Source organism: Tamandua tetradactyla, chromosome 10 (genome assembly GCF_023851605.1).
Source record: "Tamandua tetradactyla isolate mTamTet1 chromosome 10, mTamTet1.pri, whole genome shotgun sequence".
In the NCBI taxonomy this organism is placed as follows: domain Eukaryota; kingdom Metazoa; phylum Chordata; class Mammalia; order Pilosa; family Myrmecophagidae; genus Tamandua; species Tamandua tetradactyla.
The window spans coordinates 107335505-107358893 of NC_135336.1; the positions used below are offsets into that span (position 1 = coordinate 107335505).

General features: G+C 57.2%; 1 protein-coding gene across 2 annotated transcripts in view; it reads left to right on the top strand.

Annotated features, from left to right (window-relative positions):
- Window positions 1–23389, top strand: part of ADARB1 (adenosine deaminase RNA specific B1) — a 113347-nt gene that overhangs the window by 13227 nt on the left and 76731 nt on the right. The window contains exon 1 of one of the 2 annotated variants that reach the window (XM_077119159.1): window positions 19486–20336. The exons of the other annotated variant lie outside the window; for it this stretch is intronic. The gene's annotated coding sequence lies outside the window, so the exon portion shown is untranslated. Of the gene's footprint in view, window positions 1–19485; window positions 20337–23389 lie in introns of those variants that run through there. 2 annotated transcript variants of the gene reach the window in all.

The window sequence follows — 23389 nt, forward strand, 5'->3', positions numbered from 1 at the left end:
AGGGAAATGCCACCGGGACTGTCGTTCAAGCAGGGCCCATGCGGGGGCCAAGATGAGGGCCCAAGGCCAGGAGAAACAGGATATTTGCAGAGCCTCAGAGTGTCTCTTCCTGCTACTTATTTATTGAAAAGGGAAAAGCAGTAACTTTAGAGCGGAGTGGCTGGCAGGCGCTGTGCCAGGGGGGCCCTAGGCCCACCTGCCCCCAACGAGCCGCACCCCCACCCTGCCCTGGACCTCTCACCCCCCAGGGCTGGCTGGCTGCTGTGACCTCGCTGCAGTCTGGGGGCTGCCTGGCCATCCAGCTTGCCTGCAGGGCAGTGTGCCCAAGCAGAAGGTGGAAAGGGGAGTGTGTCGCCGGGCTCGGGTGGCCTGTGGCGGACAGGGCCCGGCTTCCGTCCCTGTCGTTGGCCCTGGACAGAGCAGTGAAGGTCGCATTCGGCGAGGCGTCCTTTCACACCGCAGTCGTCCTGCTTGGTTGAACCTTCTGGAGAGGCTCTTCCCACCCTGTGGCCAGGAGGGTGTTGCTGTAGACAGGGGCTGGGCAGCGTGGCCTGCTCCCCAACAGCCTGTCCTGGCCCCTGGGAGATGGGGTGCTGCTTTCTGTCCCCAGAAGAGGGTGGGGGCTGCTGAGGGAGACACCAAGGTGGCCTTGGAGCCTCTGCCTGCCCACCTGGGACAGGTGTTTCCCTGGTTCGGCCTTGGTCTTTTAAACAAAAATGTATGTTTAGTTGCGGTGGTTTTAATTCGCTAAAGGTGTTAGGATGCATATATCAGAAATGGGTTGGTTTTCCTAAGGGGGATTTATTAAGTTACAAGTTACAGTTCTAAGGCTGTGAAAATGTCCAAATTAAGGCACCAAAGGTTACCTTCTTGGAGGACAAGCAGCGCCCAGCTTCCCCGTCACACGGGAGGGCGCATGGCGCATCTGCTCGCCTTGGTGCCAGGTCCCAGTCCTTTGGGCTCCTGGTTCCAGGGGCTCCCCCTGCTTCCGAGCATTTGAGCTCTTTCTCTCTCTCTTTCTCTCTCTCCCCCCACCCCCCCCAATTAAGGTCCACCCAGTGAGAAGGTCCCGCCCTACCGTTCCTGCCGCACGGGATTGGCTCAGGAGTAAAAGAAGGCAGCTTTTCCGGGGTGCGCACTGGTGAACACGCGTGACCAGACATCACTTTAGCCATTTTAAGTACCTCGACCGACCATGTACTTTCACCACTGTCTTCCCAGGTGATTTTCCTCGTCCCAGACACACGTGTGCCACGCCCCCACACCCCCTCAGGGCTTCTGCTTTGCTCCTTCTGGGGCTCCTGCTGGGCAGCGGCGGGCGCTGTGCGCCCTTCGTCCCTGGCCTGTGACCCCTCATGCTCCGTTGCAGGGTGGCAGGTGCCTGCCCTCCTTGCCGTGCGGGCGCGGGCTGCTCGCCCCCCGGCAGTTGTGCTCAGCGCCGCAGTGAGCACGGGTGCACAGGCGTGCAAACGCGGGAGTGAGGTGCCCGGCCACACGGCGACTCTGGGCTCATTTTCCGAGGAGCTGCCAGGCTGCTTTCCACGGCGGCTGTGCCATGTTGCTCCCACCAGCCGTGTCTCCGCATCCTCACCAACGCGGGTTTTCAGTTTGTTATGCAAAGAAATAAAACTAATTAAATAGCCATCCTCGTGGTGTGAAGGGGCATCTCATTGTAGTTTTGTTTGTTTTTGGGTGCGTAGTCCAGGAATTGAACCCGGGGCGCCCACGTGGAAGGCGAGCGTTCTGCCGCCGAGCCGCCCGGGCACCCCTCGTTGTAGCTTTAATTTGCATCTCTTTAATGGCGAATGATGTTGAGCATCTTTTCCTATATTCATTGGTTATTTGAATATCTTTGGAGAAATGTCTGTTCAAATCCTTGGCCCCTTTTTTAATTGGGTTGTCTTTTTGTTGTTGACGTGCAGGAATTCTGATTATATTGTGTATATTAAATCCTTATCAGAAAAATGGCTTCCAAATATGTTCCCCCATTCTGTAGGTTGTCTTTTCACTTTCTTGCTAATGTCCTTTGATGCCCAAAAGCTTTTTTTCCCCGCACACTAAAAGAGAAGTTTTAATAATTGATAAAAATGTACAAAAACGTTCAAATCAGAAATGCTTTAGAACATGTACCACAAAATCAGTACTTCTTTGTGAGTAGGGAAGGTAAAAGACTGCCACGATGGGGAAAAAAGAGCAAGAGAGATTAATTTTAAAGAAAATCATGGCAGCTCTTACAGAAAATGCTTAAGCCAACATTGTTTGGTTTGGCTTTTTAGGTATAGACATCGCAACTATTACTTAAAATGTGGTGGCGCATTCTTTAGTTTGTCCTTAAGGCAATGCATTTAAACTAATTTGTAATTTAATTTGATTTATTTAATTTATTTTAAACATAACCTCGAAATACATGTTCAAACTGATGCCCTTACTTCATTTAAAAAAATATTTTTATTGAGAAACCGTCACCCCTGCAGTCTGTCCATGGTATACAATCAGTGGCTCACAATATCATCACCTCGTTGTGTATTTGTCACTGTGATCATTTTTAGAACATTTGTATCACTCCAGAAAAAGAAATAAAAAGAAAAAACTCACACGTCTCATACCCCTTACTCGTCCCTCTCATTGACTACTAGTATTTCAATTTGCCCAATTTTTTTTTTTACCTTTTATCCTCCCTGTTACTTATTCTTTATCCTTATTTTTTTCTCATCTCGCCATACCGTGGATAACAGGAGCAATCAGACACACGGTTTTCGCATTCATGCGGCCTCCCCTTTTTTAGAATGCGTCCAGGTGTTTGGTAGAAAATAACTGGTGGTGTGCCCCCGTGCCTGAGGCTCCACAGCACCTGTTTCCCAGGAGCTCGTTGTCAGAGTTCACGTCAGCTTTGTCCAGCCAGGCACTGCACAAAATAGTCTTAGCAGCTGCTGGTGCTTTTTTGTACTATTTGTATATTAAATTCTTCATTATGTCTTCCAAATCCACCTTCTGTAAAGTAAATCAAATCACCTCATAACATAGACTTTAGGACGAAGTAGAGATCTGCAGTTCTCAGTGGCCCCCTGCAATGTACCCTGCAATGCCTCTGAAAGGCTCACAGACATGACCTTAAGAAAATGTGATTCTTGGTAGAGGATCAGAAGTTATTTTCAATTTCCTTTGCTCTTATAAAATCAAGTCCACAAAACAATACTTACATCCACTAAAATTAAGTTTGGTGAAGTCCCTTCAATTTTTTATTTTGTTGCTTGTGCTTTTGATGTAAAACCTAAAAACCCATTGCCTACTACAAGGTCCTGAGGATGTTTCCCTTTGTTTTCTTGTAGAGTTTCATAGTATCCACTCTTATATTTAGGCCGTTGATCCATCTTGAATTAAATTTGTATCTGCCTAGAGTTAGGTCCACGTTCATTCTTTGGCCTGTGGGTTTCCAGTTGGCCCAGCACCGTTTGGTGATGAGACGGTGCTTCCCACTGAGCAGGCTGGGTGTGTTGTCTAGAGTCGAGTGGCCACAGGCACATGGCCTCAACCCTGGACTCTCAGTTCTGTTCTGTCGGTCTGTGTGTCTGTCCTTGTACCAGGACCACCTGTCTTAATTACTGTTGGTTTGTAGGAAGTTTTCAAATCAAAACCATGAGTGTGCCAATGTTGTTTAGATTTTGAGTTTTTTCCCCCAGAGAGAATTTTACATGTTTGCCTGATCGCATGTATCAGTCTTTCTCTTTATGGCTTTTGGGTTTGCAGCACATTCTAAGAAAAATTTCCCTAGCACTGTAGCTATAGTCTTCTTTAATTGCTTCTAGCACTTTTATACTTTGTTTCTCACATTAAGCATACTAATCTGTACTAGATTTATTTTTGCGTGGCTTTGGGTGTGACTGGTCATTTTTCCAGTTGGCTAGCCAGTTGCCAGAGTGAGTCATCTGCCTTTGCCGGGCACCGGAAATGCCGTTTCTTTCAAAGCCTCGTTTCTTTCAAAGCCTCGTTCTCTGCAGTGACGCTTTCTACCTGCTTCTGCGTGTTGGGGTCCCCAGGTGGCCGTGTCCTGCGTGACCGTGCCCTGTGTGACCGTCCCCGGGTGGCCGTCCCCGGGTGGCCATGTCCTGGGTGGCCGTGTCCTGCGTGGCCGTGCCCTGGGTGGCTGTACCCTGTGTGACCGTCCCCGGGTGGCCGTCCCTGGGTGGCCGTGTCCTGGGTGGCCGTGTCCTGCGTGGCCGTGCCCTGCGTGGCCGTCCCCGGGTGGCCGTGCCCTGGGTGGCCGTGTCCTGTGTGACCGTCCCCGGGTGACCATGTCCCGAGTGGCCGTGCCCTGAGTGATCGTCCCCGGGTGGCCATGTCCTGTGTGACCGTCCCCGGGTGGCCATCCCCGGGTGGCCGTGTCCTGTGTGACCGTGTCCTGCGTGGCCGTCCCCGGGTGACCATGTCCCAGGTGGCCATGTCCCGGGTGGCCGTGTCCCGGGTGGCCGTGCCCCGGGTGGCCGTGCCCTGAGTGGCTGTGCCCTGCGTGACCGTTCCCGGGTGGCCGTGTCCTGCGTGGCCGTCCCCGGGTGACCATGTCCCAGGTGGCCATGCCCTGCATAACTGTCCCCGGGTGGCCATGTCCCGAGTGGTCATGCCCTGCGTGACCGTTCCCGGGTGGCCGTGCCCTGGGTGGCTGTGCCCTGTGTGACCGTCCCCGGGTGGTCGTGTCCCGGGTGGCCGTGCCCTGGGTGGCTGTGCCCCCAGCCGCCTGCTCCTGGCCTCACCGTCTCTCTTACCACCCACTGCGGCTGCTGGGGAGGGTTGAGTGTTATGAGGTGGGTGGTGGCCACCGGCGTCCTCCTGCCCTTAGCGGGAACGTCTGTCCTGCCCCATCACCGCATGGACACTCGTCCTGCCTGTCACTGCGTGGCCTCCAGCATGGACGTCTGTCCTTGGTCACTGCTTTCCAGGCTTCCCTGTTGCTAAGGCGCCACACCTTGGGGTGCCCCACGCCCCCCCAGCTCCTCCCCTAGCCCCAAGGGTTTCTCTTCACGACCAGTCTGACTCCCTGGACCTTTGTGGCCACTGCTGACCTGTCCAGGGCAGTCCCGCTGTGCACCCACCTCTCCTAACCACAAGGAGACGCCCCCTCCCTGGGGCCCAGCAGCTCCTGTGCGTCCTCCACAGTGGCAGGTCCTGTCCCCCAGGGGCCTGCAGTGCCCGGGCCACCCTTCCCACGTGCCCCAGCCCGTGCACTCGCGGGGCTGCCCATCTCCTCTGTCTCCGGCCCACGCTGGAGGGCAGCTGCCCCTGTGGGGAGCACTCGGTCCCGGGGTGACCCCCCCAGCCCCTGCGCTGCCGGCCGGAGCAGACCCCCAGCTGGAGCCGCGTCCCGGCAGGTTCCCACGCACGAGGCCTGGGCGCGGGGCTGGGACTCCGGACCCCCATGGCCACCGGTGCCCCCGGTCCTGCCTGCCGTCCACTGCGTGGGTGCGCGGGCGGCTGCTGCCCCTCGGTGGCCCCTCAGTTGTGGGGTGGCTGCCCTGCTTCCAGCCTGGGGCCCGGCAGGAAGGAGCGGGGGCAGGAAGGAGCAGCGTCGCCATCGGGCAGCAGGAAGCCTGTCCGGAAACGCTGAGCTGCCGCAGGTGTGCCCGCCTCTGGGCCTCCGGGCAGTCTGCGCCGGGCGGCTGCTTCCCGCGGGACGGGTGGCCTTGGCGGCACGGTGGATAGGGAGGCCGTGCTGGGGGTGCCGATGCCCGGCCGGGAGGGGCAGACAGGGGCCAAGCAGCCGGACCCACTGGAGGAAACCCGGACAGCGTGGCCAGCGCTGCCCTCCACCACAGGGGCTGAAGCCGCCGGACCCAGGTGCCCCTGCAGGGCCCGAGACCTGCCGGGTGGGCCACCCAGCCACCAGGTGGCCTGGGGGAGGGGCCAGGCCGGGAAGTGGGCAGCCTCTCCCGGATGCCCCTGCAGCCTGTGTCCACCGGGAAGGGCCAGGGAGCCGTGCTCTGCCCACGCAGAACAGGAGGGGCGAGGAGAAGCTCCCGCCCCACGCACATATGTACTGTGTGGAGATAGATTTGTTCGAGCTCATCGGAAGATGTCGGAGGAAAGGCCGTTTAGGGTGGACGCGTGGCCTTCAGTGTGTCAGGAGTTCAGACGCTGCCTTTATGCTCTCTGTCCTCGGTGTGCTGCTGCTCGTCCCAAGGCCTTGTCCCTGTGGTCTCAAGGTGGCTGCCACAGCTCCAGGCATCAGGTGCGCTCACAGCACCGTCCAGACACAGGGAGGGAGCGGTTTCTCCCCCGCCCCACCTTTTCCTCTAGCTGACTTTCATTTAGGCGCCGCTGGCCCAGGTGTTCTGTAGCGCGAGCTGGGCGCTGCAGAAAAGGGTTTTGTCATGAGGTTGCCCTGTGAAGGGGAGAAACGACATCCTCCAGTACAGAGCAGCCCCCTCTTTCAGGGCCGTGCTTTGCCTCTGGAATTACTTCTGGTGAGCACCCTCCGAAGAGAGCTGGAGAAACCTTTCTCCCGGTTTGGGGGGCTTGTTCTGTTAGAGAAGGGCCCGTCTGGCCGCCTAACCAGGGAGTGCGCGGGTGCGAGGGGAACTGCCTGGGAGGGAAGGCTGGGCTGGGAAGGACCGTCCTCTCCTCTCAGACGCTTCCAAATAGCTTCCTCTTCAAGTTCTGTTGATTTCCCCCATGTTCTCTGCAAAAATGCTGGTAACATCCTCTCTTTGTTAGCTGAGAACAAAAGAACAAATGCTGGGCAGCTGAGGTGAGCCTGTGAGCAGAGCTGGAGGTCCGCTATGCACATGAGGGGCCAGGGGAGTTTGGGGGCTGATGGGGAGACCCCCTCCCGACCTGGGCCCACAGCTGGAGAACTGTTCTGGACAGCAGGCGTATTCCCTGCCCAGAGGCGTGGGCTGCAGGCCCTGTGAGCCCTGGGGGCTCTTCGAGGCTTTATCCTAAGGCCAGAGGAAGCCAGATAAGGGCATGGGGGAGGGGCAAGAGTGCAGACTGGGCTTTGCAAGGTTCTGGGTGCTGGGCTGTGCATGGGGGCCTGGAGGCTGGGCAGGTGGTGGGGGGTGGGGAAGGAGTTAGGGCCTCAGGCACGTAAGCTTTTTCAGGGTGTCCAGCGGCATCCCTGGTCTGGCTTGGGCAGTGGGATGGAAGGGGGAGCCTAGACTGAGGGCGCTGGAGAGGTCGGCTGGACTGAAATGAAGCTCGGGCCCCACCTGACAGGCGTTTTCATCCGTGCCTTGAGAGGGCAGAGCAGGACTGTGATGAGAAATGTCCCTTCCCGTGGCGGCCACATGCCCACGTCATGTCTCAAATAAAACCACCACTGGCCGTCCTCTCACCAGGGTCCAGACCATAACGCCAAGTGACCACTCTCTTGACTCTGGCGTGCTCTTTGAGCCTTTTTATAAAAATCCCAGTTACGTTCAATGCAAATCCACTGTATCATTTGAAGTTATCTGAGTCAAAGCGCAACCACGAGCTGGATTTGCAGTGCCAGGCAGCTGCTCACGTGCCACTGCGGGAAAACCCTGGCTGCGGCCCCACCTGGGTCCTGGCCGCCTCCCCCGACTGGCCGATGCGGGGTCGGGGGCGGGGGACGATAAAGATAAAACCTACAGGAGGCTGAGGAGGCCGTGGGCCTTCCCTTCCAGATAGTCCATTTCCTTTATTTTCCCAGATTCTCCTCTTGGGTTCAGATAAAATGTGCATTAAAAAAGAGTTGCTTATCATTGTGAAAGGTATTCAGCAAACCAGAAAGGACAGAAGCTGCGTCTGAGGGTGATGTGAGATCCCAGGGCCTGAATCTTTGGAGTCAGGTTAAAGATGTTAGCTGGCGGTAAAGATGAGGACATGGATACCAGAACCAGTGTATTTTTGGTTTGTAACTTCAGTTTTTATTTCCTACAGGGTCTAAAAAGCAAATGCATAAAACAATGAGGAATCAGTGGTTTTAGACTCTTACTCTATAGAAGTAGTTTGTGACAAGAACGCATGAGGCGGGATGGAGGGGGCAGGAGCCCAGCGTGGGAAAACCACTGACGCTGAGCCGGTGTCCAGGCAAACGAGCCTGCTCAGTGCAGGGTGTTGAATTTAAGCCCACGGTAACCGCTAAGAAAATGTCAGAGAATCTGCAAACCCGCAGAGAGGAGATGCAGGTTACCAGCGGTGGGGCAGGGGCTCTGAGGAGGGTGCTGGATGTACCCCAGGAAAGCCATGCCCTTCTGATCAGTCTTGTGGGTGCAGACACACTGTGGGTGGGACCCCTGGATTGGGTTGTTTCCATGGAGGTCCCGCCCGTTCAGGGTGGGTCTTAATTAGTTTACTAGAGTCCTGAAAAGGGTTCGCAGAGAGAGAGAGAGAGTGAGCAAGAGCTCAGAGCTGACGCGGAGAGCAGAGATGAACCCAAGGCACCGACACTTGGAGACGCTGAGCTAGGAGCCAAAATTGTCCCGGAGAAGCTCAGTGAGGACCCACGGGCACAGGGAGAGGGGACACTGGACACAGGAGCAGAGGGAGTTGCTGAAACCAGAAGCGGGAGGGAGGGACTGCAGGTGGCCGGGGCCCTCCCCGCGACGGGAGCCCCGGACTCGATGGGCCTTTCCTGAGTGAAGGTGACCTCTTGCTGGCGCCTTGATGTGACATCTCCATGGCCTTGGAACGCGCACGTGTGGCCTCATGGCTCTTGTGGCGGCCAGGCCACTTCTGGTGTGCTGCATTCCAGCAGCTTTAGCAGACGGGGCCGGGGTGACTGCGAGGTGGGTGTGGGGTTCCTGTGGGGTGGAGAGAACATTCTAGTGGTAGAAGGTGAGGAGGGAGCGACACTGTGTGGGGCTGACCCCCCTGCATGGTGTGCTTGGCAGGGGTGGAAGCGACCGGATGTGCGTGTGTGCGTTTCCACACTTACAGACAGAAAGAGAACACAGAGGTGATGTGAACTAGAGCAGGATGTGGGACCTGAGGATGGAGGGAAGGGCTCAGAAGGATAAAAGGACGTGAACAAATGAAACAGAGTGAGCTTTATGGTGGCGTTAAGTTTCTTGATCTTGGCCCTGCCCCTGCGGTGGCAACAGGAGTGGGTGTCCCTGTCACGGGGTGCACGTGGCAGTAGAGGTGTGGATGTGTGCCACCTGCGCAAGGTGTTCAGAAATCGGGTAATGGATGACAGAATGGCATGGCGGGGGCGGGTCTGACCGTGGATCTGGGTCTAGTGGGCATGTGGGGGAGTTGTCTGTACTCGGCATCATTTTTACAGCTGTCCTGTAAGTTTGAAATTATTTCATGGTTGAAAGGTTAAATGACGGGGCAGGCTTGCTGCGTGGGAGTACGTGGGTACCCAAGACCAGGTGGGGTCTGAGGAGGAGCTGCTGTCCCCAAGTCGGGGCAGAGGCCCAGGGAGCGGCCAACCACCTCCCCACTCCCCATCACGGACCTTCTGGGCACAGCAGCCAAGTGGGTGCATGAACTCCGGGCCCCAGTTGGCTGTTATCTCATGAAGTAAAAGGGAAAACATCTGCTTTCCATTGCCAGGGAGGCTGTGGGCCCCCCCCACCCCAGCTGTAAACCCGTTTGGAGAGGATGGGTCCCCAGCACACCTGCAGGCAGTGCCGCCCCTCAGTCCAGGCACCCAGGGGTGCAGACGCCGCCCCTCCCCAGACCCACGTGGGCTCGCGGGTTCCCGGCCGGTTCGCATGGGCAGGAGGAGGGCGCAAGCAGCAGCCCCGGCATGGGCCGGACTGCTGAGACTGGGGAGCCGCCCCGCGTGGGGCACCCGGGTGCTGAGGCTGTGGTGCCCGGCGGGTCCACTCGGGCCGTGCTCTGCAGGCTGCCGACCCGCGAAGGTGGGTACCAGCCCGGCGCACACCGTGCGCCCTGCACCCCGCGCCCCCGCCGGCACCCCGCACCCCTGCCGGCACCCCTCACCCCCACCAGCACCCCGCACCCCCGCCCACACCCCGCAGCCCCGCGCACTCCCCCTCTCCTCCCTCCACGGGCCGGGGCGCTCCCAGGGTCCGCAGCCTCCGGCGCGGGGAGCTCAGGGTTAAGGCTCGCTTGGCCCCAGCTGCGGTTCTTTCCCGGAGATGGGAAACCTTTCCCCTAAAGCTGACCCGAGGGATGGGTTTCTAAAGCACCTCGAAATTACAGTTTTTCATAGGTGTGAATTCTTACCTGTGAATTAATTTAAAAATGCTTTGTTGCTGTTTCTCCAAAGTTTTGGTAAGGTATAACATTTCTCTCCTGTGCTGGAGTTTAAAGGATAACATCTCTCAAGTCAGTCGGGTTCTTCTTTGCTTTTGGAAGTTGTAATGAACTTTACCATTTTCAGAACTTTCAGACCTTTTTCTCCCTAAGCAGAAAGCATGTTAAACCTTCCAAATATTATGTACTTACTGCCTAAATATTTGAGTTTTCTGAATTCCTGTTCGGAAACAGGTCTTCCCGACTGTTAAAATGGGAGAGGATCGTGTGCTTCTTACAATTGTGTAAGGGAAGTAGAGTAGGAATAGCAGTGGGCATATTCACGTGGTTTATTTTAAAGTGAGTACACCTTGTGCTTATGTTTTTCTAAATCAAATTGTTAGTATTATTTTCCTTTACAGAGTTTTAGACCTTACTTGTTATTGCACAAGGGATGAAAATGATTCTCACTAAGAAAAAATGGTAAGAGCATCATCTTATCCCTGGAGGGCGCTGTGCGCAGTTTAAACCGGAGGTTCAGCCGTCCCCCTCTCTGTCCCCCTCTCTGTCCCCCTCTCTGTCGCCCCTCCCCCTCCCCATCACCCCTTCCTGACCCCCATTCCCACCCGCCTCCCCGTCCCCCCAGCAGCCCCGTGAGCTGCCCCACCCAGGCACTCCCTTCCTGCACATTTGGGGTACCCTTATCAGAAAGAGGGGGGTACAAGGCAGGCCAAGCTAGCCCCTACGCAGTACTTTTGTCCGGGTGTACCTGCGTGGTGCACAAGAAGGGGCATGTAAACTGTAAAGGGCCCCGGGAGGGTTGGTGGTTCGGACTGGGCGGGAGGAGACCAGGGTGAGCCTGGTCAGCTGCTGCCCGGGGTTGAGGGTCTCGGGAAAGGGGAAAACCCACCCTGATGAGGCCGCCTCAGGAACAGCTGAAACGGCTGGACAGTGAGGGATTGGGTGGACTCCAAGGGTAAAACAGGTGCCCGGGGTCCACGTTGAGGTAAATGGGTGCAGGGGACAAATGTGCAGGAGAACCCCAAATAATTTGCGGAGATCCTGCGCCTGGGAGGTGGAACCTCACTCTCGCTCCTTCACGTGCGTGGGGTGGGGGCTGGGGGCTGGCGTGGCGAGCCCAGGAGGGGCACAGCCTCAGGGGTCTCAGCCCCCCAGGGTGTGAAGTGGGGGCTGGGGGTAATGTTTGGGGGTGCGGCCTTGGTGGGGCATGGCCTCGCCAGCAGCACGCTGGTGTGGCGAGCCCAGGAGGGGCACGGCCTCAGGGGTCTCAGCCCCCCAGGGGAGCGTAGGCACAGCCCCTGACGTTCCCCAACACCAGGGACGAAGCCGGGAGGAGCCTGGGGGGCAGCGGCACGTGGGTCCCGGGTGGGGTCCTGGGGCAGAAAGGACGCAGGTGACTGCCAAGGAGAGCCGGGAGAGGAGGCTGCGCGCCTCGTGCCATGTGGGCTCCTGGGCCCCCAGGACGTGAGGGCTCTCCTGTCTGCACCTTCTGTACGTCTCAGACTGTTCTAGAAATAGTCTGTTTTAAAAAGATTAAGACCCTAGAAAGTGTTTAAAAACCCAGCATTTGTGTCCTCGTGCCCCCGTCCATTCTACCCTGACCTTTGGGTTAGTCCTTACGTTTTCTCGCACATCTCACTGTGGCCCGTTACCCTGAGCACTGCGCCCTCTGGTTCAGCAAAGTCCGGAAGCAATGCAAGCCAGTGTGCCAGGAAAGGGGGTGCTGCCCCCCGGCAGGCTGGGGTGTCAGCGCCTTCCTCTCCCAGGCCTCGGGGCAGCTCACAGGCCGCATGGGCCGGTCATCGTGGCGGCCGAGAGCGCTTGACCTTTGGTCAGCGAGGCCTGTGCCAGCACCTTCCACTTGGCCCCTGCCCCAGGGAGCTGCCCCGAAGGCAGTGGGTTCCCGGCCGGCTCACTCCTGCTTACAGTCAGGTCACACTTGTTCACGGTCACCCCTGGCTCAGGTCACACTTGATCAGGTCACACTTGCTCACTCTGCCCCCAGTGGGGTGGGACAGACCCGGTACTGGGGCCCGATGGTGCAGGGAGTGGTCGGAAGTGGTGGTGGTTTGGGGGCTGGGCCGCTGACTGATGGTCTCGTTTATGGGGGAAGCGTCCAAAGCAGCTCGCTCAGGATGGCAGAGAAATGTGAGTGCGTGGCTGGACTTCTTAAGAGGTTTTTGCCTTGCGTTTCAGTTTCCTCACGGATCCTTTGTGCTTTGGATATTTGTCATGTCTGGAGGAGTGTCCGGTTGTGTTTTGGCCTTTTAAACAGGCTAGGAGATGGACGTTCTTTTTTCTCTGGTTTCCCGGCTGCTGCTGGCCGTGCCTCGGCCCTCCTGCTCCTGCCAGGCTCGTGGCTCCTGGATCACGATTTATGAGTCTGATGCCCACGAGGGGCCCTAGGGATGATACAGAATGGCCCGGACCAGGGTAAAGGTCACGCAGCCTCAGTGCCCAGAGCTCTGAGGCTCTCGGTTCGCTCTTCCTGCAGGTGTGTGTGAGTGGGCCTGCCCTCGGTGTGGAGGCGGGCGGTGGGGTGGGGGGCTGTGAAGGGGGCCCCCGCCCTCCATCGGGCGTGTCCGACACCGCCCGGCCCCTCCCGGCTTGTCGGGCGGGTGTTCAGCTTTCTCTTTGCAGTGCGCCCCTGTCCAGGAATTTTGGCTGTGGTCCCCTTTGCTTTTTTGGTTGTTTTGTTAGTGACGACGAGGTCGGCCCAGCACCCTGGGTGCCACGCGGGGCCCCTTCCCGGCGGGCCTGGGGCTTGGTGTGGTCGGGAGGATTTCAGGCTTCCAAGCTGCCCCCCCCCCCCGCATTATTTCCTGTCTTTGTCTTTATCGCAACCGCGTCCTGTTATGGGCCAACAAACGCCCGGGGACCTTCCCCACAGCCCTTCCTGGCCCCCTGCGCTGGGAGCCCTCGTGGGATTAGCCGCAGCTCTCTGGGTTCTGGGCTGGGGCCGGCAGACATTGCCACCCGCGCCGGCCCGGGAGACCCCGTCAGCTCCGCCAGCTCACGTGTGGCTGTGCCCGGCGCTGTCCCCCGAGCCGCAGTGGCGCCCGCGGGCTGGCTGGAAACCGGAGGGACTCGGGCTTGGGGCTGAAGCCATACCTGGCACCCCTGCCTGCCCCTTTCCCCCCAAGAGGCGGTGACCCGGGGCCCGTCAAAGCCACAACGAACACACGTCAATAGTTCCAGCCCCTGTTGAGAAATCATGAGTTTTAGCCTGGCGCGTGTGACCGCGGCGCGGAGGGGGCAGCTCGGTCCCAGAGGGAAGGTGCCGTGGGGGGCAGCGCGAGAGGGCCGAGGGGGGGCGTGGGGCTGTGCGTGGGAGCGACCGCGGCACGAGCGCTCACAAGTGTGCCAGGTGTGCACTGAACGGGATCAGGGATAGGACCCCGTGTATTCTCTGCTTTATTTGGAGCTCTGATTTAAAATAACATTTAGAAATCTTGAGACTCTCTTTTTGGGACCCACAATGCCAGCCTTTTGGAGCTGTTAAAATGAAGGCGGGAAGATGCATCTCGGGATGCTGGTTTCTCTCACCGCCAGGTGAGCTCCTCCTGGGAGAAGGTGCCGCCCCCCTCCCATCCCCCTCCTGTCCTCCTGCCATCCCCTCCTGTCCTCTGCCATCCCCTGTGTCCCCTCCTGTCCCCTGCCTCCCCTGCTGTCCCATGCCACCCCCTCCTGTCCCCTGCCGTCCCCTCCTGTCCCCTGCCTCCCCTGCCGTCCCCTCCTATCCCCTGCCATCCCCTCCTGTCCCCTGCCTCCCCTGCCATCCCCTCCTGTCCCCTGCCGTCCCCTCCTGTCCCCTCCCTCCCCTGCTGTCCCCTCCTGTCCCCTGCCATCCCCTCCCGTCCCCTCCCTCCCCTGCTGTCCGCTGCCGTCCCCTGCCTTCCCCTCCTATCCCCTCCTGTCCCCTCCCTCCCCTGCTGTCCCCTGCTGTCCCCCAGGGCTCTTTGGGGCGAGGGAGCAGGAGACACGGTTCCCCTCGATGAGTGACTGTAAAGGGGTCTCAGGGCCCCCACCAGGCTGGGCAAGGGGCCAGAGACAGGTGAGCACTTTGGGAAAGCAGCACAGCCGCGGTCGCGTCTGGTCACTGAAGGTGGGTTGTGTGGAAGGCGTCCCAGGGTGCTGCTTAATGCACCCCAAGCCACGGCCCCCAGGCAGTGCAGGGCGGGCCTGGACCGCTTTTCCAGCGTGTGTTTTGGGGTCCCGTCTGTCTTTGCCTCCACTGAAGGTGGCCAGCACCCCGAGTCTGGAGGCCTTGGCTCAGCAGCGCTGTGGCCTTCAGACATCTGACGCCACATGGCCTCTGAGTCCAGATTTAAGTAAGTTTAATCGTAATCTGTGTCGGGGGGGGCAGGTGAGGGAACCCACGAGGTGAGGTGGGGGTGGGTGGGCTAGTAGGACCCCAAGCTAACCCCCGTGGCCCCCTGCGCTGGGCCCTGCAGCCACTTCCCACCCCGAGCACGAGTGGGCCCTCCCCGCGGAGGGGCTGCGTCTCCCTCGAGTGGCCCACAGGGACCCCTGCCCAGTCTCTGCTGCTCTGTGTGTAGCCCCCACAGGGCATGCTCCTGGGGACCCCAGCAGTGGGTGCCTCCCCGAGGCTCGGCTGCCCCGCTGTGGTAGCTGCCGGCATAGGTGACGTTTCAGGGAGGAGCCCCTCCCAGGGGGTTTGGCCACAGCTGGTGGCTGCAGTGGGCACACAGTGGGGGACACATTTGGCGGGGGGCACACGGCAGTGGGCACATGGGGGGGCACATGGCGGGGGGCACGTCCCCGCCTTGGGAAGGTCCCTCGCAGTGTGGACGCTGCTTGTTGCCTAAGGGCTGTTCCCTGGGCCGGAGGGTGCTCTGCCTGCTGGAGGCCCCTGTGGATGCCACTTCTCGGCTCGGCTCAGACAGGCTTGTCACAGAAATCACATGCTTCCCTGTAGATGTTTTGGGAATGGAGTCAAGGACCAAGGACACAGAACCAGGCACCCTGCTGCCACCCCTCAGCACAGAGAACTGGGCTGCCCCACTCACCCCACTCGCCAGCGGGCTCCTGCAGTCTGGGGGTCTGGGGCACCCCGTGCCCACGCCTCCCTTCCTGTGCCCTGGAGTGCACGGTTCTGAGCCCCAGGGCGGCATCTCCTACGCAGCCTCAGCGGCCCGCATGTTGTGCCCCCTCCCTGGAGGGTGGCCCTCGGGCAGACAGACCCGTCACAGCCCTCGCGGTCCTCGGCTGCCTGTGAACACGTGTGTCCAGGTGTGTGAAGACTCGGCACCACCGGCCTGTCCCGTGGACCCTTCTCAGCCACGGGCGGTTCTGGCCGGCGGAGCACTCTCTCGGGCCTGGCGTGTGCGGGGCCCATGCTCACCCGGACCCAGGCCCCTCTGGAGGCCTGTTTTCTCGTGGTTTCACGTTTCCCCTCCTGGCCACCTTCGGGGCACCGTCCCCCCTTTCCCACGAGCTCTCTGCTCCCCTCGGTGCATTCGGTGCTGGAGTGTGGGCAGCACCCACACGTGTTTTCTGAACAAGCAAATAAGCATCCTGTAATATTTTTGACCTGTTAATGCCCTTTCTGGGTGTTTTCCAGGTTTACTGTTAAGCCAGTGCTTTGCTAGGTCTCCTCCTGTGCTGCTGTGACACGCGTAGAAAAGCCACCTGAAACAGGGTTGAGCGAAAATGGTTTCTTTGCTCCTGAGACTTGCTTTGGGGCGCCGTGGTAGATCATTCCGCACATCAGTTTGCCCGTTGGTGCCCGTCTGTGGCGGAGCCGCTGTGCCGTGGAGGGTTTTCCTTCCCCCTCTTTTTGTAGAGATTTTCGTGCAAAGCTGAAAGCCACGCAGCCGCTAGAAGTGAGATACGAGTGTGTATTTTTACCTCCCAGCTCTCTCTCCTCCAAGTGCTGACCTCTTTTATTTTTAACTTCTAACTTTCTGCGCTGTTAGCCTGGCACACAGTGCACAGAGGCTCCAATTAGTCAGTTTTGCTTTGTGTTTATTTTTACTTGACCTTTTCACTTCCAAAATTTGAGAAGAAATGTGAGATTCTTTTCTCTGCATAATTTTCTTCCTTGACAAGAAGCCATTTTCAATAATAGACTTTCAGAAAATGGGTGAACTCCAGGGCAGCACGGTTAGCATTTTTAATCCATGGAACAAACTTTAAAATGTTAGTCCTCATCTATTAAATAATTGTTATTTATTTTTCCAACTAATGTGTAAAACAGAGACTAGCTAGGCCAGTGATGCTCGTTTTCCAGCCATGGTTGGGTTTTCAGTCTCGAAGAGGATGTCCTTAGAGAACCAGATAAGGCAGAAATGGGAAGAATTAGTTTATTTGGTTTTTATTTATTTATGTTTCTGCGAGAATTGAACTAAAGAATTGTCGATGGCCGGCAGGAGTCTGTTTTAATCCCAAGGGGATTAAGCTTTCTAACCTCCTCATTCACAGCACTTTGAGGAATAACCCTATGTAAGCACCTACCCTTCCCTTTTGAAATTCTGTTATTCAAAGAGACACTAGCATTTATTGGATTTTTAGTTTTTCTAATTATACTTGCTGTTAGGATTCATTTTATTTTGAATACATAGCTTTTTGTCATTATTTCCAAAAATAAATGCACATATTAGATCAAATCTTGATTCCTGTTGTGCTTTTAAAAGCAATCAATTTTTCCGTTTTGATTTTTGTCTTTCTGGAAGCTACTTCTAAATGGATGGCTTCTGCTTCTTGATCTCGCTCGCTTTAGCCGTTCCTTTGTGCCTCCCGCATTCCTCTCCACCTAAGGCGGCCTCCTGTGCCCTTGCGTTTCCCACACTCTCGTCTCCCAGCTTGTCAGCACACTCACAACTCTAGTGTTTTCGCTTTGTTGTTTGGCAGCAGTACACAATCAGAGGAGTGCACGGGGCGGAAGCGTGCCATTCCCTGAACTGTCTGGAAGCACGCTCGCGTGGGACTTCCACCCAGGTCAGTGTGCAGGACGCACCCGGCCGGCCCCGGCCCGGTGGCTCTCCAGGAAGCTGCCCGTCTCGGGACGCTGGCCAGACCTCAGCACCATGCCGGGGCCGCTTCCGAGGCGAGGTGGCCAGCGGGAAGCACTGAACGCAGCCAGTGGGCACTGGCTGTGCCCTGGCCGGGACCCTTGTTGGCCAGAGGTGGGCTGTGGCGGGCGGGCAGCATGGCCTGTGCAGCACGGTGCACCGACCTAGCCGGGCGCCTTGACACTGCCCTGGTCAGCAGGCAGTCTGCCCCACCCCGTGGCAGCGCCCTGGGGGCTGCAGATGCCTGAAGCAAGAGGCCCTGGCAGCCTTCCTTCATGCGGCCAAAAGCAGGTGGCCCTCCAGGATGGGCGCTTGGCGGCTGCCCCTCAGCCATGTGCCCGGCTGGTCATGCTCCTGAGCCTCCAGCTGAAAGGGGATGAGTTACTGTGCAGCCTGTGGGTGCCGGACGGCATTTAGAGTCCATCCCAGAGATGCACAGTGACCTGTAGACGTTTGGCCGCGTTGGGGCTGGCTGGGAGGAAGTGGTCCCCTTTCGTCCTCGGTGAACTGGGTGGTCACCGCGGGAGGGAAGCAGGGCCCTGCTGGGGCTGAGCTCTACCTCTGTGGGGGCGAGAGCAAACCCATGAGTCCTGGCAGGGCCAGGCACAAAAACCGCAGTGCTCAGAGTGGATTGCTGACCTCACGCTGGCCATGCATGTCCTTGCTGAATGACCGCTCCAGGCGCAGCCCCTGTGGATGCGTCTTCCCACGTTGGTGCACCCCCTTTTCCTGCACCCTCTGGTTGGGAACTTTGCATATTTACTGTGTAAATTGAGCAGCCTTTTTTCTTTGTGTTCGACAACCCCCAGGATTCAGGCAGAGCCGTGTGCTTTCCCTGATTTTCTCCGCAATGTGTCAGGAGTCGCTGCGGCTGCATCCCAGAGGCCCACTGAGGCCTGCGCTCTGGACCACGGGACCCGGGTGGGGTCAGTCCAGGCCGGGAGAGCCGCCAGCCAGATGTGTGGCCGCGGGGATTTTACTTCATTCGTCTCTGCGAGACTGGAGCTGAGGCCATCCTGGGGCTGGGCTTGTCCCCGCAGGTGCAGGGCATGGGGTCAGGGTCAGCTCAGGCCACACTGGACATGGCTCATCCCCGCAGTGGCCAGCGCTTCCAGCCCCTCTGTTTTCACTGCCGAGTCTTCCAGAGACACTCAGTGCATTGCTGTTTCTTCCTTAAAGATGTACTTTTTATTCGAGACTAGATTATGCTCCTGCGGACTCTGGTGAGAGATGCAGAGCTAAGGGGAAGGGGCTCTGCCCTTGTACTGCTGACCACGTGCTGAGCTGCGCTGTTTCCCCTCTCCGGTATGTGCTGGTCAGCTGCGCTGTTCCCAAAGGCTGCATGGATCTCTGGGATAAATGTGGAATAAAACGACCAGGGAGAACCGGCCCCTACAGGAACTTTAGTTTCGCTGTGTGATAGTGTCCCCAGAATAGCCTGAGGGCAGGTGTCCCTGTGCTTTCAGGTCCCGTGGAGCCGTGCAGTGTGTGTGCCTTGGGGTCCCCCCACAAGGGCGGGAGAGAGGGGGCTGCCTGCTGGGGTCTGGTCCTGGTCACCCCCTCTTTGTGGGGACCAGGGGCTCAACCCTCTGGGAGAGCGTGGGGATGCTGCCCCCAGCCCCCCATTCCTCCTGTGAAGTCTCCACTGGATTTGGGGGGCAGCGGGAAGTGCTGTTGGGTGAGTACTATCAGGGGTGTCTGAAGACAGACAGACAGACAGGCAGGTGGGGTGATTCCATTTCTCTTCCTCTTAACCTTTTTCTAACCTGTCGTTACCCTGTGGAGTTGAGTGACAGCCTCCTCTTTGGAGGACTTACGTTTTATGTATATATTTCCATAGTAAAAACGTCCCTTTAAAAATCCTGATTTTGTGTCAGTAACCTAATGGTCATAACCGCTTCACTCTAAATAGTGAGGACACAAGATTCTGCTACATGAATGTGTTGTAATTATTGAATAAATACCCCGTTAATAAGGGTGTCCTTTTAATTTAAATATTTAAAGAAACATTTGTAGTTTTACCAGCATATGCTAAAAAAGAAAATCAGAACCGTAAGAAGTGTGAATTAAAAGTCAGTTTCCTTCTCTCTCCCATCTCAGAGGTAAACAGTTTGCAGAATTTGCGTCGTCTCCCTGTCGTTTTCGGTTTCCTTGAGGTCAGTGTCTTAACTTGAAATCGCGTTTGCATGGCTCCTGCCTCGCAGACCGTCGGGCAGGGGTTGGGTGCTGCGTCTGCGCCCCAGGGTCCCGGGCGGGGGCACGCCGCGAGCCAGGGCTGGGCTGCAGCGCTGTGGGCCCCGGGGCGCGTGGGGACTGTCGTGTTTCGCCTGCAGTGCTCTGCGTAGATGCACAGGTGCCTTTTCTGGTGCAAACGTGCAGAGCGTTAACTGATCTCAAAGAGGCCGGCACCCGAGGGGGAGGTCCCAACCCAGCCAGCCCTGGCTCTCACCGGCACACCTGGACAGCCGTTGCTTTCCTCTCACCCCCTGGGCATGGCCGCCCTTCCAGGGGTTGTTGGGCACTGGCATTGGGAACTCCTAGCCTGAACTCAGAGTTTCTAACGGTCACTGTGGTCTGATTCAGTTCCGGGACCTCCCTGACCTCGGCGGTGTCCACGGCCCAGTCCCCAAGCACGCCCAGAGCCGTGAGGGCCGTGATGGACGCTCCCCATGCGCCCCCGTGTGCAAGCCCGCAGGCGCTCAGCACCACTTCCTCACTTCCTCTTTAGTTTAATATAAGTGATTAGGGCATTTTCTGTTTAAAAATTATACTTGGCACCCTTTATGTGAGAAAGCAAGGAGGTAATAGATTTCCATCAGAAAGGATGAAAAACGTTCTTTAGATGATCCAACGCCTTACATACGAAGGCAGATACATTTGCTAGATGAAATAGTACATTAATTTCTAGTATTTGGTAAGTAAACTTACTGAATGCTTTAAAATTATAATAGTACTTAAAGAAACGGAGATACATTCTTTTGAATTTTAATTGAGAGCTTCTGAAAATGTGTTGCTTTGTGACGTGAGTCTGAGAATAGAAGCATCTTGTGGTTTCTGTCACACAGGTGTGCGAAGCCAGAGTGGACGGCGGCTGCTCCCCTGTCGTGACACCAGCCTTACGTAAGTTCAGGAATTATTCATTGTTTCGGAGCTGTAAGCTTCTCATCAGCCTTGGCTGTCTCACCTGCCCGGGGCCAATGTTGACAGAGCGGGCTGTCATCTAGGTTTCCATCAGTTTTCTGGAGTGTTCTAATTGATTTAGTCTCAGATTTTTATTTTTCAACTACAGAAGGTGTCTTCCTTTCTGTTTGCATTGGTTTCAATCTCCCTTCAATTCTCCTTTTATTGCCTGGCTTTTGTACTTTAGTCTGCGTAGAGATTTTTGGTTTTCTCTGTACTTCTATAAATCTCTTCCAAATTTGTTTTGGGAAAAGGCGAGTGCAAAATGCAATTCACATTGACGAATTCACTCATCAGTGCCGTGACTGCCGGGGGTCTAAAATGGCAAGTTGCTCCTCGAGCTGCTGCAGGGTACTGCGGGGCCCAGGTGCGCCCCCACCCTCCACCGTGGGGGCCCGGGAAGCACGTCTCGGCCTCTTGGCTGTTCGCTGTAACTGACGAAATCAGCCTCGATGTCAGGCCAGGAAGAGAGCTCAATAAAGGCAAAACAAAATTACAAACAAAATGAAATCCCCAACAGAGTAAAGCAGCTCGCCGAGCATCTCTGTCAGCTAAAGGAACTCAACCCACGCATCTCTGTTCATTCTGTGAGGCAGCCCCGAGCCTGGCCCGGCTGCACCTGTGCACGAGCGCTGGCGCCGCCCTCCGCTTCCCCTGCCCGGGGCCACCGACTGGTCATAACGCGCCCGAGGAGGGGACGGAGAGCCCCGGTGGCCTCAGGGCTCGGCTCCTCTCCCCACCCTCAGGCCGGGCCTGGGCGGTCTCCCGAGGAGGGATGGACGGCAGCCCTCCACACAGCACGTTGCCCCTGCCGTCCTGCTGCCCGTGCCCGGAGTCATGGCTGTCCCCGAGCCGAACGAGGGACCCTCGGCTGCCGTCGGGGGAACTCAGGGCTGGTGGCTGGTGTCTGAGGCTGCCCTGGAGCCAGGCAGCCAGCGGGGGAAGCTGTCCATGTATGCTCACACTGACAGTTTTCCCCAGGGTCAAAAATAATTTCCGATGATGTTCACTAATTCACTTTAAAAAAACGAAGTGAAGGGTTTTAAAATAGAAAACAAAATGGTTTTCAACACAGGCTCTTTGAGGTTAATCAATGTTAGGTAAGTTTGAGATGCCAAGACCTTGGCCTTGGCCCCAGGAGCTCGTGGGCCCTGGGGTCCTGGGTCCCGGGCCCCACGCAGGCAGCCACCCTGCCTCTTGCTGTCACCTGTGCGTGTGCTGCAGTCTCCGCGCTCTGTGTAAATGGAAGCAGGCGGTCTGTTCTTTTCCTTGTGGCTTGTCCCTCACGCAATCGTCTTGAGATTTGTCCAAGCTGCATCTGTCAGTAGTTTCATTCTAAAGTAGTTTTTCTTCCAAGGGGAAATACGTGGAATACGCTTAATTCAGAGTAGACCAAATGACAAAGTACATTTTGATTGGTCAGTCAAGATGGGCACCTGTTACTTTGAGTTTACCTGGCTGTCCCAAGGTCGTGCGTGGACATTTATTTAGTTGAGTCTTCAAGACTCAGATAGGTCAAGTTTTCTTGACATCTGATGCAAAACCATTTAGTCTAATGAAAATTTACATTTAGGAGCAATTAAGAGATTATGGTTATTTGATCATCATGGAACAAAATGTGCTATATAAACCATTTCCAAACTTGAATTTAAATAATCCAAAAAATATTTAAATCACGACTCGTAAAAGGAACTTTAAGGGCTATAAATTTGCTTTCTCCTACATCTCCTGTATATAAAGCTGACAAATGAAACGAAGGTTAATGTCCATCCTGTGTGTTTTAAGCATTGACTGAGTGACAGCAATTCAGTGGCTGATTTCCCTCCTCTTGGAATTTCTCATCTAATATTCGTGTGTCCTTGCATCTAAATGCTCAGTGCAATGCTCTGTGCAGAGCTTGTCCCTCTCTGCGTGGTCATCTGTAGACTAGAACTGACCTCATCCCTGGGGAGCTTTGCTGAGCAGCAGGGTGGCCGTGTGGGGTGGGGGGTGGGACACCCAGCTTCTGAATCTCCTGCTGTCCTCTGGTTTTACCCCGTCAGCAGCTGCAGATTCCAGCCCTGTGCTGAGCCCCTTCCCTTGTGCCCGCTGGGAGCTGCATCCAGGCCCCTGGACCCCATTGTTCCCGCTGCCCCCTGCCCCCAGCGGTCTCCCCCACGTGGCCAGAACTCTCCTGGCAGCACTGACAGCCTGGCCCTTCGTGGCGGCGTCTGCGTCCTTTGGGGCAGGTCTCCTGCCCAGTGCCTGCCCGCTTCGCGTCCACCCAGCCTCCCATGCCTCCCTCTGTCTGGGCTCAGCTCCAACCATGAAGACCTGGAGGGCCAGGCCCAGACCTCCGACTTGGTGCCAGCCCCCCGTGGCGGGCAGTGCCTGCTGAGCCTGCGTCTCCTGGATGCCACCGGGGTGAGAGTGCCCATGGGGGTAAGGGTGCCCAGGGAGGAGGGAGTGGGCCAGCGCCTGGGTACAGTGTCTGGGGGTGCAGGACGGATGCCCCATGGCCGGAGGCTGTGCGTAGCAGGTTCACCTCGGTTCCCTCTGAGGCCCCGCGGTGACTGCCCTTCACGTGGACTGCGTGCGGCCCGCCACAGGCCCTGCTGATCTCTGCCGCCAGCATCCTGGTTTTCAGACTTTCCACGTGAAGCGCCCCTTGGTGCTGAGACCCCACTCCCGCGGCGCGGTGGCGGCCCGCACAGCTGCCCTTTCTTCTTGAACTCGTGAATCCAGGCGTCGGCGCGTCGCTGTGAGCGCGTGTGCTGGGCTGCACACTCGCGGTGCTGCTGGGTTTACACGCCTACAGCGTGGGAGTGGGGCTCCCCCAGGCCGGGCACAGCCCTCGTTTCCAGCCCGATGGGTTCAGTGATAAGCGCGGCTCGGAGACGAGCCCCGGGCGCCGCACGTGTTCTGAGCCCCGCGTGGTCCTGAGCCTGCGGGGAGAAGCGCCCCTCGTGCTCACAGAAGCCCCTCCTCCGCGGCCGTTCTCCGCCCAGGGCTCC